Below are 21,555 nucleotides of genomic sequence, written 5' to 3' on the forward strand. Positions count from 1 at the left end.
CTGGTTACTTGGAACTGGTGTTAGGGGGTGGGGTGCATAAGGGTACAGCAATGAGAGCAAATTAACTGGTCTGTGGCTGTTGTTTTAGAGGATGCAGGTTATTCTTGCTTCTACTTTTTGTCCTGGGCTCTGTGGCCTCTAGCTATTGCCACACACAAAGCAAAAAAACACCTTTGGCAGAATTCAGAATAACTGTCAGTCTCTGGTAATAACTAGAGTGTTGCAGGTCAAGAATGAGGTACATTTATTTGCAGAGATGTGTGGAAATACATGAATAGCATTTGTTAGTATATTCCTCCTGGCCTTGAGACAGCCAGTAATGTGTTACATTCACTAACACTACCATTAAACAAAAACAGTTACAAAAGTATAATTTGGATTTAAATTTGTTCATATATTTTTTATCAGAGATACATTTTTACTTGAATAGTTAAAACAAAACTAAACTATTTACAAAGCTGTGTGTGTATATTCTGGCAAATGTAATTGTGTGGTTGACTAAATACTGTTTAATTAATAGCACTCTGCTTCAATAAATGGTCAAGAAAAATACTTAAAATATATTTGGGTATGTCTACACTACCCCCCTAGTTCGAACTAGGGGGGTAATGTATGCATACCGAACTTGCTAATGAAGCCCGGGATTTGAATTTCCCGGGCTTCATTAGCATAAAGCCGGCTCCGCCATTTTTAAAAGCCGGCTTGTTCGAACCCCGTGCCGCGCGGCTACACGCGGCACGGGCTAGATAGTTCGAAGTATGTAGCCATTCCGATCTATCTGTACACCTCGTTCCACGAGGCGTACAGATAGATCGGAATGGCTACATAGTTTGAACTATCTAGCCCGTGCCGCGTGTAGCCGCGCGGCACGGGGTTCGAACAAGCCGGCTTTTAAAAATGGCGGAGCCAGCTTTATGCTAATGAAGCCCGGGAAATTCAAATCCCGGGCTTCATTAGCAAGTTCGGTATGCATACATTACCCCCCTAGTTCGAACTAGGGGGGTAGTGTAGACATACCCTTTTTTATTGGTTAAGTCATCATTCAGCTTCTAATTGGGCTTTGGTAGAATAGTATTTCCAGCTATGTGATATCTGCCCAAATGCTACAGTCAGACAACTGGAAACCAGACTTTTGTTTGCTGATGTAACAAAGCTTTCCACACTTCCCATTACTTTTATCACACTATATCCATTCTTGCTTTCATCAGATTCCTTGTTGCACTGTTTTGTGCAAGAATTTGTAAATTCTGTGATATCTGTGTCAGAATTCAAGCCATTAACCACTTTGGGTACGTCTACACTACAACGTTAATTGGAACTAACTTAGGTCGAATTAGTTAATTCGAACTAAGCTAATTCGAACTAACGGATCCAGACTAAAAAACTAGTTCGAATTAGCGTTTTGCTAATTCGAACTAGCATGGCCACATTAAGTGGACCCTGAACCAGGCTTAAGGATGGCCGGAAGCAGTGCCGGCAGGGCATCAGAGGAGGACTTAGAGCGTGGAGCTGCTGTCTCAGGCTAGTCCGGGGCCGGGAGGGGGGCAGACGAATTTCCCTGGTGTTGGCCAGAGTGGCCACCAGGGAAACCTGGGGAGGGCTAGCCTCCCACTAGTTCAAATTAAGGGGCTACAGACCCCTTAATTCGAACTAGTAAGTTCGAACTAGGCTTAATCCTCGTGGAATGAGGATTACCTAGTTCAAACTAAGCGCTCCGTTAGTTCGAATTAAATTCGAACTAACGGAGCGCTAGTGTAGCGCCTATGAAAGTTAGTTCGAACTAATGTCCGTTAGTTCGAACTAACTTTGTAGTGTAGACATACCCTTCCTCACTTTGCTTACTATTCAAAGCCACCTGCTGTATATGTAGTTCCTTCCTCTATATGTCATCCCATCACCTTTCTGTTTCCTGAAATCCCTTCTTAAAGACCTACTTTTTCTACACTCCCAAAAAAGTGAGTTAAAAACCAAAACCACAATACTATCCCTTTTCCTGATTTTCTAAGTGCCTCTCTCTTAGACCTATCTTTCTATAACACTGGAAGCTCATTGGGTAATGGACTACTTCTTTTTTTGTGGTAAACAGATCCACACATATTTTTAAAGAATGTAAAGTATAACAAAAACATTTAAAAACTCCTCCGCCCTCTCCCCCCCGATTATCCCTAGTTTAGTGGTCTCCACATCTAATTACAGTTATTTTTAATAAAGCGCAGATTTTATAGGCAAATACAGAAAACAGAGATAAGTGTGCTGCAGTATAAATTGACTAAACTATATAACTTTACTATATGACTGAATAATTAAGAAAAGATTTCTTAGCTATGCTCAGGACTTACAGAACAAAATGTTATCTAATATAGCAGAAATCTGAAAATTTCCTTTTAGATTACATTTCTTTTCATAAAAACTACCAGCCCAGATTAAGTGCTGTGGTGGTCAGAGCCTTTCGGGGCTTCAGAGTTCTGGCTCCCATTTGAAATAGGGATGTTAGATAATGTTTATTTTAGTAATCATGTATCTGCAAAAAATGTATTGGTTACAGTTACTAAAATAGTCCCCAGGGGTGGGATGGGCAGCCAGTGCACTACTGACTCCTGCCTCAGCATCAGAGGAAGCAGTGCAGTGTGGCAGGTAAAGCCAAGCCAGGAGGGAAGCCAGTTTAAAAATCAGCTCCCACACAGACTGGCTCCTGCCTGCCACTCTGCGCTGCTGCCTCTGATACTGAAGCAGCAGCATGTCCACGGGGGGCCTAAGCAAAGTAGGGGCTGATCCAGCATCCTGCTTCCCTCCCTCCACGCTACTATTTCTGTATCGGAGGGGGGCAAGCAACCATGCAGGATCCATGTTTGTGGGGAGATGACTGATATAGAGGCAGCAAGGTGTGTGTGTGAATGTGTAGTAGTTAGGATTAACCAATAAGTTTAGGTTTATCAACCGATAAATCATTTAAACGACTATACACTGACATCACTACTTTGAAAGATCTTTTGGGATTTTGGTAAGTCTTTTGGCAATGGAACAAAAATCTGCTCCTTCTGAAGCACAGCAGCTTTCCTTCCTGTGATGAGTTCTCCTTTTCAAGTGTGCTTCTTCCTACTGGACCATACTATGGTGAGACTATAGGGACTGTACCCAGAGCAGCTCATTAGCCTTCTACTGATTGTGGTGGGGATATGTCCCATATCATTTGCCTTTAAGAAAGTACCGCTTCTCACCAAGGGAATAGAATCTCAAACAAGCAGGTTTTTTAGTTGATTTCTGGCTATACTTCAGTTTCCATTTATACACATTAAGCGATGAGTAAAATTCCTTGCTAATTTGGACTGTTTTTCTTTTTTAATTATCATGCAAATCAATATAGCCTCTGTTATAGGACAGAGGTATATATCTCTACTAATTAAGATTAGCAGGTACTGGTCACATAAAATCCATATCCAGACTTTTCAGAATTGTGCTAGAGAAACATAAAGCTTTCAAAATAGCTAGCATTGCCTTAATTCTGCTTCTATTGAACTATATGGATTACCATTCATTTCAATGGGAACTGACTTCAGTGGTACAGTTTGAACCTCTCTAGTCCAGCAATATCTAGCCAGAAGTCCACTTATCATGGCCAAGTTTCCTGTTGTCCTATGTTTGTTTACAGCCACCAGTCCTGGCTCTCAGCATTCTGTGCTGTTATTTAGGTCTAAATTACCCCTACTTTTTTTTCAGAGTACAGTAAGCAGTGGAAGTGTTGATAATGCTGTTAGACAATACTGACCTCCCATGCTCCAGCAAATTCTCTAGACAAATTCCAAAGGTGCCAGATAAGAGGGCTTCAACCTGTAGCAGAATTAGACTAATGCAGTGCATTTTTGAAAATACCACCTTAGGTACCTTAAATTAGAGCTTGAAAAATCTCCCTCCTCCCCCATGCTTACACATTTAGTTATGGTGAGCACACTCTTTTCAGTGATAACCCTTTCCAAATATATGCCAAACTGCACCAGTTGCGCTCAGATATGTTTACAGGTCTAAGAATAATAATGTACGAGGCACTACTAATTTCTAGTAAGCAGCTCCAAAATGTTCAGAAATACACCAAAGGGTCTAAAGATTTAGTAGTGACCAGTCATATATTTGATATAAAAGACTTTACATTATCATCATTACTCTTTATAGTCTCTGAGCAGAAAAACTGATGTCAATAAGATGTGGTACAACCCTACCCCACATGACACAAACCTTCTGCACCCCCCACTCCAGCCCCCATACACCTTCTCAGACATAGAACCCCCTCCTAAACTCCTCCTCAGGTCACAAGTCCAGGGAACTGCACCCCAATCCACTATCTCTGGTCACAACCCAAATCCCTGCACCTTTTCCTGCACTCCTGTCCCAGGTTACCATCAGTTTTCCCTCTAAGATTTTCCGTCGGTGAGTGGAGTGAGTTTTGTCTTGAGCACCAAAATAGAGGTCATGTGCGCTTGTTCAGATGTGTGCCACTGTGATACCCACCAGTTGCTAACAAATATCTTTTATATATTTTTAAAATTATTTTTACTACATCCCAAAACAAGAAGTAAATATAGCAATGCCTAGTTCTCGTGCTGTGCTTTTGCTCAGTAGATCACACAATACAAAGGAGAGCACAATCATCACTATTTTATAGATGTAGAAACTGAAGTGTAAACCAATGACTCATCTACGGTCAGTGACACATCCAGGAATAGAACCCAACTTTCCTAAGTCACAATTCCATGCATTAGCCATTGGGCCATGATGTTATAAATGGAGGGATTAAGGTCAAAAGTTTCAAAGTCAGGTGACTGAATAAATTATCCCATAAACAGATGTTCAGAACCTGCATCTCCCACAGATCTCAGTTCCTGTATTTCTCAGTGTCTCACTTTCCCTGTCTGACACATGCCAAATTCTTGTGACAAAAGAACAGATTGATTTTAAATATGCATAAAAGTAGTGTAGGGTTTCCAGCTCCTTTTCCTGGGTGTGGTGGGTAGTTTCAAAAAACACAGATGCCAATTAAGTAATCCTGGGCTCCTCCCAACCCTGCTCTACATCAGTTTATTCTATACTTCCCACGCCAGCCTTTGCCTTATCCCTTTGCAGCATTTTTCAATTCACCCCCACCATTCATGAGTATGCTTAGCATTGCTGCACTCCTGAGCTGTTCAACTAATATTAAGAATAAATATTCATACTTGCATGTGCAACTTGGCTAATTGCACATACTAATACCATTCCTACTCCCCCAGGCACACAAATGTTTTGAAGAAAAAGTCAGTTACCTGTTTGTACGCCCCATTCTCACATCGACCATATGACATTCCACCATAGCTGCAATTGGGGCCATGATTCCAGTCTTAGAGATACCTTCAGGGTAGCTACATTTGACCTGTACAGCACTTTGTAAGGATTCCCCCACCATGCGGCCTCAGCTGACCCTGGCCACCTGAGAAGCCTCCTGCTGCCCAGCGTGTAGCTGTGGCTCTGGCATCAATGGGGACCATCGAAGAAGCAGCTGCCTACCTCCCACAACATGGCTCTGGCTTTGGCCCTGGCTGGGGCTGCCTGAGCAGCTGCCAGCCACTGGCAGCATGGCTCCAGCTCTGGCCCCAGCCACAACCACTGGAGGAATAGCTGCCCACCATGTAGCCCACAGCTCCAGCCCTAAAGAAGGGCTGAAGCCAGAGCCAGGGCCACATGGTGGCTGCCCTGCTAGTCCTGGGGCAGGGCAGCTCAGTAGCCACTATATGACTCTGCTGAGGAGGTTAGCAGGAGACAAATTCTTGTAGACATACTATCTTTGATTTAGAGCCTCAGGAGGAATAATGTAGAATGGCCCTGGTGAGGGGCTATTTCAAAACAGAAGAGGTAGAGCATCTACACACTCCTTATTTCGAATTAGCTATTTTGGAATTTGTATTATTCTTTACAGAATGAGGTTTACAGAAGTTATTTATTTTGAAATAATGGAATCGCTGTGTAGACACTCGCATAGTTCTTTCAGAATAACGGCCATTATTCCAAAATAACTTTGCTGTGTAGACCCACCCTTAGGGTGCAGAAGACATTGCAGGAATATGAAGCACTACTTATTATCACTAGCCTATGAGTCCTCCCTCAGATTGTACATCATCACAGCTGTTTGTTTTCTCTGCAATTCTGTTAAACCAAGAAGCTCTCTAAAAGGACCTAATGCTTTTGCAACATGGAGATGCTTATTATATACTGTGCAGTTTAAACAGTTTTCTCATATGACTTCATTATTGTGCCTTGTATGATAAAATTTTATGTTGGCCTGAGATTGCATTTACATATTGATACCAATGGATGAAATTGCTTGCTAATCATGCCCCCAATTCCTTTTAAAAGTCACTAATCACTAGATAATACCTAAATGCAAAGTGGTTTCACTAATTAATACAAATTAATTGTATGAATTGTTATGAATTCATTTGAATTAGCCAACACATTTTGTAATGCAAAATGCTTTTGGAAATCGCACAATAGACATTACTTTTAGGCATTACCACTTTATAAATATTAATAATAACATAATGGAATAATAATCAATAAAAGTAATATATAACTAAAAGTGCTATATGTGAACTAGAAGTTTATTATTATTTGTATTTATTTAACAAGTCATGTCAGACAAACACTTCCCTATCTGACAGAATTACAAAATTAATTGATATAGGGAAAACAAGTATGTCATTTTATTGTAATGAAATATGACAGACTCGTGAATTCTTACTTGACAAATTAATTAAAATTGATTTGTATATGAACAGTGTCAAAAAGTTTGAAAACTGGATGAAAAGTAATAAAGGAAAATGACAAATAGAAATGTATGAAATCTGAAGGGGTGGAATTCAAAGGGGTGCTGCAGGGACTGATGCTAGATCAAATCTTATTTAGCTTTCTCATTAATGATCTGCAAGAAAGTGTGAAAGCATGTTAATTAAATTGTATTAACCCCCTTCATGACAAATAAGAAATTTTAAAAGTCTGGAAATGTGTGCAGGAAATCATAAATAAGATTCAATCTTAATAAATGAAAGCTCATACAGACAGAAAAATATTCTCAAATACAGAATATAACTAAGCAAAAATGAGATAGGGACCTTCCTGATAGCAAAACAAACAGTATTCAGAAACAAATGGGTCTACTTTGTCAAGGTGCCACCTCTATAATACCTGCCTCCTTAATAGCATCGCTGAATCCCTACCACACTGAAAGGATGTCTGCAGCTCAGCTATTATCCTGAATGGTCAGGAAACCCAGAAAATACATTGCTTACATTTGCAACCATTGGTCTTCTGCCCATGAGAGGGTCCACATTGAGGGTGCAGGAGTATTATTCACAATCAGGACTTTCTCAGCTCCCAAACACAGTTTGGACACAGAACTGTGCATAGAAGACATACAAACCCAGGGACACTTGGCCTCATGCAGTCACATCCTTTTCCCATCGCGTAAGCTTGGAGAAGCTCCTTGGGCTGAGCCAACAGAGGGGCCAGAGATTGAATCTAGCCAGCAGACTCATTATAGAAGCGGTTTCTTCAAATACCTTTGGACAGTGGAAAAGTGATCAAATTGTTTCTTCTACAGTTTTCATTGTTTTACTTGGGACATTTTTTTCCCTTTCGCTGACTGGTGGGTTCTTCCTGTCCGTATCTACCCTCTCCCTCCCAGTTACTTCACTTTCATCTCATTCTTCTCTTCCCTTTCTTTTCCTCCTAACGCATTTACTCCCTTCCCTCAAAATCGCCTTCTCCCTTTCTTTCTTCTTTTTATTTTCCCCCCTCTTGCCTTCCCACCTGACACCATTTATTTTATAATACATTAAATATATATTGAAGAAAATATATATATATATATATATATATATATATATATATATATAAACAAAATCTCTGTTGTTGCACATTAGAAGTCACATAGTGTGCTTTGATCTACCCCTTTTTGAAATGGGAGTAGTCTAAAGAGCACCGGGTAACTTACAGTGGGTGGCAGTAGAATCTCCTAGTGTGGGAAGGCTAAAGTGATTGAGATATACATCTTTCTTTGCCACAACCTAAGTTTGCATGTGCAGACAGGCTCTAAGTACATTGAGTGCCTTACACAGCAGGGGAGGGAAATAATTTTTGATGGGGGGCCATTCCAAAATTTTGGTAAGTGGTCAAGGGCTGCACTTTTCTATGGAGGGGTTATGGGGTCTGGGATGGAGAGTGGGTACAGGAGAGGGTGTGGTGTTTGAGAGGGAATTTGAATAATGAAGAGTGTTTGCAGCATGTAAAGGTCCCTCCTCTCCCCCCAGTGCAGAAAGGCAGATGGAGCAGCCAGCTATTCTGAGTCCTGGGTCTGCTCCCTGCCTGTGGGTCCACTGGGGTGGGCTGTGGGCTGGATTGAAAGGCTTGACGGGCCAGATCCAGCCCCTGGGCCATATCTTGCCCACCTCTGTTATACAGTCAGGTCTCCTGATCTCTGTTGAAACATAAACAGTAAATATTAGTAAAAATTTACTCAGAGCCTCTGACTTGTAATGTTAATTCCTGATCTCTGAATTGTATTTTGAGTTAGCACTGTTTCATTAGTGGCTGTTCCATAGCAATACTTGCTGATGGTGCCTAAATAGGGACTAGTTTATGTTCTGACAAGCTTGCTGTGACAAGAACACTTGGGCTATGCGAGCAATCATAGGAATTCCCAATTCTGCAGACATGAAATCTGTAATTACTTTGATTCAGTCAGACCTTGTAAGATTGTCTGCTTATAATCCTTGCTTGGACAAAAACACTTGGAAGAGTAGCTGATTAGATTGCAGTAAATCTCTAAGGAAGTCTTCTCTTTGTGTTCCCAGATTGACAGGAAAAAAGCTTGCAGGTATGATCCCTCTTTTTGTGCATCTTCTACCTGAAAATGTGCAGCTGTGAAACACTTTTTTGACCCTTGCTTTGTTCCTGTAGGTCCACAGAAGGAAGCAAGCATGTGTAATCATGAAATGGATAGTAGTACACATGGATTTCTTTGTTGAGAGATGCCAATGAGATGGACATATATTTTGAAGAGGACTAAAAAGAGGTAAGGCCTAGGAACTAGAGATATCTGAGTCAGATTTCAAAATGCAAGAATCTGCAAAAGGCTGAGTGTATGGAGACAGCCCTCAATGAGTTCTACTGATCATAGGACACCCCCTGCATAGGGGACAGGTTTGCCATCCTGAGTGGCAACTCTGGCACAGAATGAGAGCCATCCTAACATCTTCAAATACAAAGTGTCTAAGGCAACTACCTAGGTTCCCCCTGATGGTAAACAAACAATAGCCTTATAACCAGAGACATCTGGATTTCTTAGCAAAGAAACAAGACAAGAAGAAACATGGAAAATAAGATGGGCAGATCAAGAGAAATGTTATTCCTTGCTGTGAGTTGAGATGGTAGATTTGGCCTTACCTTTATGTTTCTGGGCAATGGCAGATCTTGAATTTTAGTCACTGAGTTTATTCATGTAGTAAGGACTGAAGAGCCACTTCTCTGGGTGAATGTGGAACTCAAAATATTACAGACCAGGGTACAAATGCTCCTCCTCAAAAGCTGAAGCTTCTTCAAGACTGTCCCACTTTGTTTATATCCAATGTTTATCTGAATAGATCAAAATAGATAAAGGTACCATAAAAAGGAGTGAGTGCTGTTTGCTTCTGGTCACGTAGTTACATGTTTCTCCAGTCTCAGACTGAAGATTCATGAAAAAGCAGCATGAAACAGTATTTATTTCATATACCACATCATGGGTGACTCAGACTTTTGAACGGTCTCTTAAAATGTGTGTTTTTGGATTCTTAGCTGTTCTTTAGGTTTTTGTTTTGGGTTTTAGCTGAAGCCATTGGAGGTACTTAAGCATTTAGACTGAGCATGCATGAAGAGAGAGACATACAATAACTGTATTCTTCTATAAGGAATGTTCCATTATTTTGGGCAACAGGGGATGGAGCACTTAATGATTACCTGTTCTGTTCATTTCTTCTGGGAACCTGGCATTGGCCACTGGCAGAAGATAGGCTATTGGGCTACGTGGACCTTTGGTCTGATCCAGTATGGCCATTCTTATATAAAAACTTCCAAGGTGCCACAGCACTCTCCTTAAGACTTACAATTTTTAAACAGGAAAAAATAGAGGGATTCACTCTAGATGTGGAAAAAAAATTTTCCGTGATCTTTATGTATCTTTTACATCTTAAAACATAACTTTATAATGGACTCTTTCTTTTTGTTCACCTTCTATTTTTAGTCTATTACAAGGATTGCAAGAATAGGAAAATTGGTTTCCTCTCAAGTTTCCTCATTCACAAAAGTTTCCTTTTCTACGGTTCCTAAGGCTTTAGAAACTTTAACAGTGTGTTAATCTAGGATGGGTCATTAGTCTTAAACTGTCTACTTATACCATCCAAATCAGAGTTCTCACCCATTGAGATTTTAGATTTATTTCTGACTCTTTTCTTACTTCTTTTGGTCTTGTCCTTATTGTTTTCTTTCTTTTTCTTCTTGATGAGAAAAAACAGAGGAAGAAGATGGGGAATTTCTAGCTAGTTCAAAGGGATCTGCTCCTGCAAAAATAGTCCATACCAGAATCTACCCCCTAGCAGGGCCCCTTACTACAGAGATAATAAGCCTCTGTTTCATAAAGCATGTCAATATAATAAAGGGAACCAATGCTGGCCAAATGTCCAAAAGAGAAAAAAGGAGGTGGTGAAGGAGAAGTTCCTGACATGTTAAAAGCTTTTCATTTAACCTTTTTATTTTATTTAGTCTTGATTTTTTTATTGTTAATTATATGGACTCACCAAATACACTAAAGGAAACATTTACAATGCAGTATTAATCCAGAGTTACATTTCTCCAGAGATACGGTAGCTGATACCGCTATTAAGGCTTGTTTTCTTTTGTCTGGCTTTGAATTACAAAATCCATTCAGGTTCTACAGAAGCACAGTAAAACATTGTCAAGGCCAGGTGAAATGAGTCAATACACAGAGACAAGCATCTTCTAAGGAGTCTGTACTGGCAAGGCTCCATAGGACAAAACTTAAAGCTGCCTTCCTCCAGCAGCGTCTTCCCCAAGGGGACAGTGGCTCTCATACCACCACCTGCCATCCACAAAGCCAAATATATGTTGGAATGCATCTGCCATTTCTTTAACCCTGGAGTGAATCTAGCTGATAGCCTCAGTGTGGCATACTGGATGAAATCTGACATCACAGTCAAATTCAGTACTGGTAGGCAAAAACTGAGATACTTGATTCTTCCAGGGTTAAAATTCTATGAAAAAGACATAATGCTTTGCTAACAAAATAATAATAGTTAATACTACTTATCACTTACACAACACTTTCTATTTTCAAAGCATGCTATACACATTAGCCAATTATTCAAACATTAAATAAGCTGCTAATAAAAGAATTCCACCTGCTTCTAGTAGAAGGTGAACCGTTGTAATAAAGATTAACAGTATAGCTGAGTAAAGTTCAGCATATCTATGAGTTAGAGTTTAAAAAAGTCATCATTGAGTCTTCCCCCATATTTAACCCTAGCACATCCACTGTTCTCCCTATATATAGTTACCTGCTACCCAATTAACAAGTTATTAAACCTAACATCTGCACTGGTTTTAACTTCAACCTACTTGCATTGTATCCATTAACACTAACAATAATTTTATAGTTACTGCAAAAAATGAAGCTTGTTGACAATATTGTGAGCCTTTTGTCCTGCAGGAACAGGACTGGAGCACTTTAAGGTAATTTTCATCACAGAATTGTAATAATTAATCTCTTTGAGCTCTTGAATTAAGCATTTTGTTTCTCTGTAATGCAGCTAATTGGAAGTACATTTAAAATAATGTTCAGCTCCAGTTTTTCTTTATTTCTTGTTTTAATACTTTGCAAGATTTTAATTTTTTCCCCTTAGTTCACACAATAATCTGTTAAAACTCCCATAAGACACGTGCACACTAGGGATGTTAAAAAGCATTTATTTTGGCAATTTTCAGCGGGTATACAGTTACACGTGGGGATGGGGCAAGCAGAAGCCTGTGCTAAAACTCAGCTTAGTACAGATGGAAGGAGGAGGAGGGAGGAAGTTATGCCTCATCTTTGCATTATACCAGTACTCAAGGCACCTTGGGGCTGCTTCAGGTACTATGTAATTCAGGATTTGTCTGCTCTGGAGATGGAAGGTGTAAATTCTAGCTCAAGCAGACATCCTCATGTTAGTTCTGATTGGGAAAGCACACAAAAAATAGCTATATATTGACAGTGGCACATGTGGCTGGAGGGATGAACTGCCCTGAGCACAATCCCATTTGAGGCCTTCTGAGTGCTTGTTCACTGAAACTACATTTTTATTTTAGTGTGCTAACTCAGTCAGCACTACCACAGGTATGTCTATGTGAGTTGGAGATGACACCTTCTAACCACACATTCCACATAGTCTAGATTTGATTATTTTCTAATCTTTGTATTCTGATACATGCAACGTAAGCTGTGAGAAGAGTGATATCTGATCATGTTCAGGTATCCATTGCATGAGCTACCCCAGAATACTAACAGATAATAAATGAATGCAAGATTCACAATTTTTATTCTTTTATAGAAATAACCCTCTATTTGACAACCAGTATCCCATCAGCTCCTTAACAGGTTGTTGTAATGGAAGCCCTAGAAATAGATCTGACAAGGAAAATAATAGCTTATGTTTCTTATGAAAAGAAATAATCTAAACTCAAAATTTTTTGCATCATTGTAAGCCATAGAAAGTTTGCCCACCCCAACTACGCTTCAGCAGCTACTCAGTACAAGATATGCAGAAAACAAACATCATCTTTCACAAGATGAATGGACTTCATTTAGACTTGGACAGTCATACTTGGCTTCAAGAAAAATAAAATAACCCCCCCAGGAAAACTTTTAGCAGATATTCTCCAAGGGTACATCTATACTGCCATTGTCCCTACTACACCAGAATGGGGAAGGGACTGCACTGCCCCCCCCCCCCCCCCCCCCCAGGATGCAGTGCAGGTCTTGGAAATAGGGGAAGGAGTGGGGTTCTGCCCTGGATTAGGAGCTGTGCTCCCTGGCCATGGCATATACCTGTCAGAGCTCTTTAACTTTCATCTATGCCTGCTCCTGGGACCAGATGTGGCCCTTTGTGACCAGGCTGCCAGCCATAGATATCAATGTTGCGCCATCTGGTGCAGATATCCTGGAAGTTTTCCTCCTCACCCCAAACATCAATGTGGGCCAGGATTCTGCCCCACACCAGGAAGGTGTGCACCTCTTGCGGCACCTAGTAGGCTCCTAGGAGCCATCAGATTGCTCCCTGGGAGTGGGGATGGGTCTTGGGGAGGCTCTAAGGTCACTCATGCTGGCCCTGGAATGTGCTGTGGCAGCTGCAGAGTGGCTGAAGGCTGTGAGGGCCAGCTTCCTGCACAAACCCTTTCCCCTGTGGCTGCAGCTTTAAGGGCTGCAGGGGAAGAGGAAATATAGAGTCCTGATGAGTTTGGACAGAGTGCCCAGCAGGGCACCTGTGGGGTTTCCTGGAGGCTCCTTATTTTGAAATAATTCCAGCTGTCATGTCTACACACATGCTAGTCCAAAATAGCTATTTTGGAATAGGTGTTATTCCTTGTGGAATGAGGTTTACAAAAGTTGGAATAAGCCATCCATTATTCCAAAGTTATTTTGAAATAATAGGATTGCTTTGTAGAGGCTTGCATTATTTCAAAATAACATCAATTTTGAAATAACTGTGCTGTGTAGGTGCACCCCCAGTTGGAGATCATAACTAATATTTGAGAGGAAACACCCACATTTTTTTTACTTCAAAGTACATATAAATATTCAATTTTTAAGGTTGTTTAGTGTGCTCTGTACCTACAAACCATCCATTCTGAAATAAAAAGTATAAAAATAAAAAACCCAGAGGCTTGGACAGATTTCTAAATTAAAGTCTTCTGTCCAATCTTAATCTGATTACTATGTTTGAACAGGCAAAACCTAAGAGAGAGCTACAAGTCCGCTCCAAAAAGACCTTGTCACTGCTATATTGAAACTAAGGCTTTGTCTACGCAGTAACATTATTTTGAAATAACTAGAGTTATTTCAAAATAAAATAGTCCGCATCCACACAGCAGGCAGTTATTTCAAAATAATGTCAAAATACTGTCAAGCTAGAGGACTTCTTACTTCGACTCCTATAACCCACATTATACAAGGAGTAAGGGAAGTCAGAAGAAGAGTGCTCTATTTCAAAATAAGTGCTGTATAGATGCTCCCAATTTCAAAATGAGCTATTTCAAAATAAGCTATGCAATTGACATAGCTCAATTTGCATTGCTTATCTTGGGTACGTCTAAACTACATTCCTCATACAAAGAGGAATATAAATGAAGCAAATCGAAAATACAAATGGAGTGCGGATTTATATATCCTGTGCTTCATTTACATATTCACCTCTGAGCACTTTTTCGAAAAAGGGTTTTTTGAAAGTGAAAGGGCAGTCTAGACGGGTCCTTTAGAAAAAAACCCACCTTTTTCGAAAGAACTCCTCATTTTTCCAGGAGGACGGGTTCTTTCAAAAAAGGGTTTTTTTCGAAAGAACCCCGTCTAGACTGCGCTTTCACTTTTGAAAAACGTTTTTTTAAAAAAGTGCTCAGATGCAAATATGCAAATGAAGCGTGGGATATTTAAATCCACGCTTCATTTGCACTTTTGATTTGCTGCATTTACATTCCTCTTTTGAAAGAGGAATGTAGTATAGACATAACCTTTGAATTAAGCCCTGTTGTGTAGATGTATCCAAGGTGTCTAAAGCATTTGATCGTTAGAAGGCTATATTACCAATCAACTGAGATAGGAAAATCCTGGCTAAAGTTTTAACAAGAGACTAGAAACTATTCTTTCTAATATTTATTCTAGTTAAATTGGCTTTATGTATGAGGCATAAGGCAAATAACTTACAACAAATGGTATTAATAATAACTTTTCATGGGACTCCTTTAATCTTTCAGCCAAAACCTCACTCAGTAGGGAGAAAGCATTTCTGTCATAAACTGAGATTTTCCTCTTAGGTAAATAAATGTATATTTTTGTCCAGACTTTATGTCCTAGGTGAAACTTCTTTATATTAGACCTCTGATCTCAAGTACTACTAATAGGCTTATAGCACCGCCATCTTGCATGAATCAAAGCAGTTGCTCTTTCTGTCCTTTTCTGTTCAATCTGACCTTGGAACTATGAGCTGTAGCTATTTTAACTGACCCTTATGTTTCTTGCATTAATCTTGCTCAACTAGGGTATGTCTACACTACCCTCCTAGTTCGAACTAGGAGGGTAATGTAGGCATACCGCACTTGCAAATGAAGCCCGGGATTTGGAACGAGGTGTACCGGTAGTTCGGAGTAGGAATCCTAGTTCAAACTACCTAGTTTGAGCCCCGTGTAGCCACGCTGCACGGGGTTCGAACCAGCGGGGTTTTAAAAATGTCGGCTCCCCGCTTATGCAAATGAAGCCCGGGAAATTCAAATCCCGGGCTTCATTTGCAAGTGCGGTATGCCTACATTACCCTCCTAGTTCGAACTAGGAGGGTAGTGTAGACATACCCCTAGAGACTTAAATCATGGTATATACAGATTATGCTCTTCTTTTTCACTCAAACCCTGACACCTCTATTCCTCATCTGTCATAGAGAAATTTGTAATTTATGGGGCCTAGAATAAGATAGAACTTGTGTATATTTCTAGAAGAGTCCTGCAATACTAGTTTGATAAATGGAATTTCCTTTTATAAGAAAAAAGATTAATTATTTAGGGATTTTAATATCTCAAAAACAGTCAATTTAGAGTTGAAAAGAAGCATGGATTCCCATTCAGATTATACTCTGAATAACAGAGTTTGGGGGAAAAATTAACTCTGCCATTTTCACTATAGGGTAAGGTTAACCTCATTGAAATGAATATGCTCCCTCACATGATATATCTACTGAACTCTACCTTTATTGGAACACTAGTCTAGTCTTCATTGTTTGACTACTTCCAAACTGCCAGATCCATTAAAACTCCTGATAGGTATTTGTACATAAATTCTATCATAATATATTCTTACCAATATCAATAAACCTAGATATGTTGCATTCCTCATGCAAACAGAGTTGGGAACTACTATAACTGCATCTTAATTTAACAGTGTTTATATGTGATATTAGAAAACTTTGGCTGAGTTCCACAGATTTTCAACAGAAAAACCTTCTATGAGTTACTAGAGCATCTCACATTTATTTAAGGCAGGCATAAAAGAGGATACAAAATGTTGCAATAGCAAAACCTGGGTTAATTTACATATATGTTCTGAGGCTGCCATTGGGTGAATTTTTTGAGAGATATTTTAGGCAGAATATATATAACTGAATATACTTTTAGGCCTGAAACTTTCAAATCAGGATTGATTAAAATCGTCAGAAACTGGTTCCTTCAAACAACACTTGTGGCCAAACAATTCATCTTACAAATGTGAAAATCCTCTTTGCATCCAAAGACTGAAGACTGCTAGAGTAACTCAAAAAAAGAAATGGCAGCATTTAAAATATTTATATAACCAAAAAAGCAAGAACTCAAAATGTTGCAGGACATATGGACCCTAATCTTTGGCTCTTGGTAAGGAGCATTTAGGATCTAAGTCAATCCCACGCTTTCGTTCACTTTGGGTACGTTTAAGATCTAAGTCAATCCCACTCTTTCATTCACTTCCCTTTAAAATAATAAAATATCACTGTTGAATAAAGAACACATTTCTGTAATAAAAATCTTGAAAGCAAATTAAATTTTGACCTATAATTTCATTTATTTTAGTTGCATCAATTTATTTCTGCTTGTGATGAAAATCATGTGCCATGCATATTATGGATAGTAGAGAACATATAACATTCCTATTTATGTGCTTGTAGTTAGATGTAATATAATTCCTGCCTTGAATGTTCGCATTCTCCAGTATATCACATCTTTGAGCCCGTCTGCTCATAGGACAATTTCTGAAAGGTAAGATCAACAGCTCTTGTTACAGCAAGAGTTACAGCACCTTTCCAGTTGTTTTCTAAAGATAACCTCTACCCTGATTTATTGCATACAATCTAAAGAGCTATACTATGTAGAAAGGTAAATTAATGGATTAGCCTCCTGAAACTCAGTTCCAGAATTTATTTACAGAGGTCAACAGCATAGGCAAATCTGTTCACTGTTTATAGTATAGAAGTGTAAGCATTATGACATTTCTCTTTATTTTCCATAGAGGATGAGTGGAATACAAATGACTCAAGCAAGTTTTCCCATAATTGGCATCAAAACATGAGAAAGACACAAACAACATTGATGAGGTCTGCATCCAAAAGAAATAAGGTCACAACCTTTTTGTGAGCCACAAAGGTTAACACCAAAACCACACTTGGAAACTCCTTCCTTTGTCCATGCCCACTTGTTATAAGGTAGAAGGAGAAAAATGTTCTCTTTAACCTCTGAGAATAGGACAAGAACCAATGGACCTAAATTCTAGGAAGAGCAGTTTAGACTGGACATTAGGAAAAACTTTCTGTCAGGGTAGTTAAGCACTGCCTAGTGGACTCTCTGTCACTGGAGATTTTTAATAGCAGGTTCGATAAACACGTCAGAGATGGTCTAGAACAGGGGTTCTCAAATTTAATTGCACCATGACCCCTTTTTGAGAACAAAAATTAATTCACAACCCCAGGAGCAGGGACCGAATCCTGATTCCACCCAAGTCCCATTGCCCCAGGGAAGGTCGGGGCACAAAGTCAAAACCCAAGCAAAGCCAAACCCCAAAAGGCTTCAGCTCCAGGGAGGGGGCCTGTAACCTGAGCCTTGCTGCCCAGGACTTGGGCTTCAGTCCCTGTCAGTGATGCCTGGGCTTTGGCTTTGGCCCCAAGCCCCAGCAGGTCTAAACCAGCCCAATTCTAAAACAGGATCATGACCAATAGTTTGAGAACCCCTGGTCTAGATAGTGCTTAATGTTGCCTTGAGTGCAGGGGGCTGGACTTGAAGTCCTCTTGGGGTCCTACAATTCTATGACTCTCCCTAAGAGAAAGGGTAACTCATTCAGTGCCATCAAATGGGCCAAAAGAAATAGAAGTAGAGAGCAGAATGTTATTAGCATGCTGATGAGACTGCAACCCATACTTTGTCACTAATTCTTCTAGTGGTTATTGAATGGGACTTTCGGAAAAGCCAAGAGAGCCCTGAGGATGGATGACTTATTTCAGTGTTTCCCACGGGGGGGGGGGGGGGGGGAGAGTTGAGCCATTATGGTGACTCTGTTTTCTCCTGCTGGCATCCACTACAGATTGGACCACCCTGGTACAGCACCCTCAGGACCTGGCTGATCCTGGATGAGAGATTTTGCCAGACCAGGGGCGGGACAGAAATGACCTCCCCTGGGCAGCCCAGTTGGGTCATGCACTGGATTTTCTGTCCCTCTTCTGCTCTTGCCTCCTTTGCCTCCACAGCCTGGTTCCCCCGCTCCTGTGTCCATGCAGCCCAGTTGGGTAGTGTGCTGGCCTTCTCAGCTCCCTCCTGCAGTCCAGCTGAGCTGTGCACTGGCTCTCCCTCTCCCCCTGCCCCTTCCAACCTAGCTGAGCTGCATGTTGGGATTCCCAGCTCTTGGCCACCCTCTCCCGCTGCCAACATGGCAGCTTCCCAGCTCCCATCCCCCTAGGCAGCCTAGCTGGACCATGCGCAGGGTTCCCACCCCCCTACGTTAAGCCGGTCTCCTTCTCCCCACCCTTGCATTGCATCAGGCTCCCAGGCCACACAGACCATGGATGTTGCCAGACCAGAGAGTCCTGAATTATAGAGATGCAACCTTTAGAATGGACAACACTATGAAGTCCAGTTGTTACATCTAAGAGACTGAATATGGACATATAATTTTGGCCATCAAATGGAAGAAATTGTGAATTAACAATATATGCACATTTTTATAATGTACAGGAACCTGGAAACCAAAGTGACTGAGGACAGAGAGAGCAGAGAGCTCCAGATATTGTTGTAACTGCTCCTCCATAACCTTCTTGACAATCTTCCTTCAAAAATAAAGATTTTGAAACTGGCCAACAGCTGAGTATATTGTCAGTGGCAAGAAGTGATTTCTTAAATCTTCTTGCCAAAACCAAACAAGAAACCTAAAACATGCTAAGTTCTTAAAATATTTATTTATTTATTTAAATGTTAACACATAACCAAATTGAGCTAGGCACTGTGGAAACATAAACATTTAGTTCTTCCATACCTTCCCTTGCTTCGAGCTCAGGCCCCAAATCAGATGTATCCAATATCCGGGATCCAATTTTACTTTACCTATCAACCTAAAATTGATATTGTATACAATGAATACAAGGTGACACCCAGGAAATGTTGTTCCCTGTATTTTGTGTTCTATTGCCTTATATTTAATTTGGAAATTATTTTCTATCATAATATTATGTTATACACTTGTATTTGTAGAACTGCTATTTAAAAATAATCTAATTTATCAAAATGATAGTGAAGAGAGATTTTGGTCCATTTACCATTAGTGGCTCACTCCTACAATTATTAATAATAATATTGAATTTAAGCAGCTTAATAGAGAGTTGTAGCAGAAGGGATATAAAAACTCTTATGATTGCTTTCTTAATAGTCCTTTTGGACATTATATCTATATCTCTCTATGTAAAGAAAATAAATTAATGTTATAGACTATATAGTGTTTGCTATATTATGGATAATGTGATCTCTGCTTAATTAACCATTGGTAAACTCCTCCCATATACATACTCACACAACCTGTATTTCAAGGAACACATAATTGTACAGAACAACCATATTTTTTTAAATACCTTCTAAAACCTAGGAAATTACATTAGGCTTCTTAAAACATGACCTGTCTGAACTAAGAATAGTTACATAGTGACTATGGCCCTGGATCTCTAGAATTTGACAGCCTTATTAAACCTGTTGTTTTTAAATGCTGGATACCAGTATTTTTATTTTTCTTCCTAAAGATCAATATCACTTCCACAGGTAACATAAAGCCCTCCAGATGAGTCAATGAAATATATACCTTACTTATAAGAAAAGATGCAAAAATCAGATTTTGTAAAGAAGATCATTGCAACACAGTGTCATATTTATAGTAAGAGGCCAGATATCAGGATTCACTACGTTTTCTTAAAAAAATAACACCATCACCACAGATAGTCAATTCAAAATGGCTTTGATTTGTTCATTTCTTTCTTTTGCTTTACATTAATAACATAGGCTATAATATGATTTTGAAATGTAAAAATGGTTACACTGCTCAGATTTATAATGAAATGTTTTGTCAGCTTACCTGATGAAAAGAGAGCAACAAATCACAGCAAAGCCCAGCAGTCAAAAATGATATCATAATATGACTCCTGAAATTATCCAGATTTCTGCCCACAAAGGTTTGCAAATTAATTACAATTTCTGCATTCTCAGTGGAAAAGAAAACACAGAGACCTTTCCAGAATCCTCTTTGCTTCTGCCTCCGCTTCCTGTTCTCAGTCTCACTCTATGGTACCCAACATACATAAGAAAACAGCTTATTAGGAGGGGCGGTGGGGAGAGAAATGAAAAGGGGGAAGGGGAGACAGCAACTAACATAGTAGCTCCACCTACTGGCAAACAGTGTGCATAAATGTAAAGCATCAGTTTGTGAAGCAGCTTATGCCAACCTTACACTTGGCTTGACTCCTACATAGTTATGCTCCTCCATTCAAATAAACAAACCAAGCAACCAGACAGATGATTGAATACAAGCACAATACTGACTAATTGTGATTTAAAAGTATTTAAAGTTTAAAATAAGTGAAGTTTTCTGATTTTTTCCCTAAATTACTTTGTTGTAAAATGTTACTGCTTTCATAAATGATAAAAATACAGAAAAAAGAAAAAATGTAAATAAGTGCAGACACTTGACTTGGATATGCAAAAAGAAGTGTGTCACCCTTCTTGTTTTCATATTGCCCTTCTGTTTCAGTTGCCTATCCTTTATTTTACATATCATAAAGTTATAGTTATATATAGTTATTTCTACTATTATATACAAGCACCGAATGATATGTGAGGCAGTGATCAGTCTTTCTTTTAAGTTAGTGGAGCTTCAAGGATGCTCTAATTTATACCCATTATTTATTCTTCCCGTAGCCATGTTGGCAGCTTCAGAATAATCAGGGCTAACAATCCTTAAACTGGAAACTGGGAATGGTGAGGTAGGAGCTACTGTAACATCTGCAATTCAGCCAGAAGTTCCCTCATTCTGGGGAGATGGGAGTGTTTTGATTATAGCTGTGTGACATCACCAGAACAGCACAAAGCAGCAGTTGCAGAAGCAAGAAACTGGACCATAATCTTGTATCCATTATCCATAATCTACTTGTGTTATTCATATAGAACCCAGTCTAGCACAGACTTTTAAAA

General features: G+C 39.7%; 1 protein-coding gene across 1 annotated transcript in view; it reads right to left on the reverse strand.

Annotated features, from left to right (window-relative positions):
- Positions 1-20,640, reverse strand: part of LOC102446421 (sodium channel protein type 3 subunit alpha) — a 138,354-nt gene extending 117,714 nt beyond the window's left edge. Inside the window, exons 1-2 of the mRNA XM_006137327.4 lie at positions 20,444-20,640; positions 9,469-9,657 (exon numbers count right to left, since the gene is read on the reverse strand). The gene's annotated coding sequence lies outside the window, so the exon portion shown is untranslated. The remainder of the gene's footprint in view (positions 1-9,468; positions 9,658-20,443) is intronic.
- Positions 20,641-21,555: the final 915 nt, after the last annotated feature.

This window comes from Pelodiscus sinensis, chromosome 7, assembly GCF_049634645.1.
Source record: "Pelodiscus sinensis isolate JC-2024 chromosome 7, ASM4963464v1, whole genome shotgun sequence".
Lineage (NCBI taxonomy): Eukaryota > Metazoa > Chordata > Testudines > Trionychidae > Pelodiscus > Pelodiscus sinensis.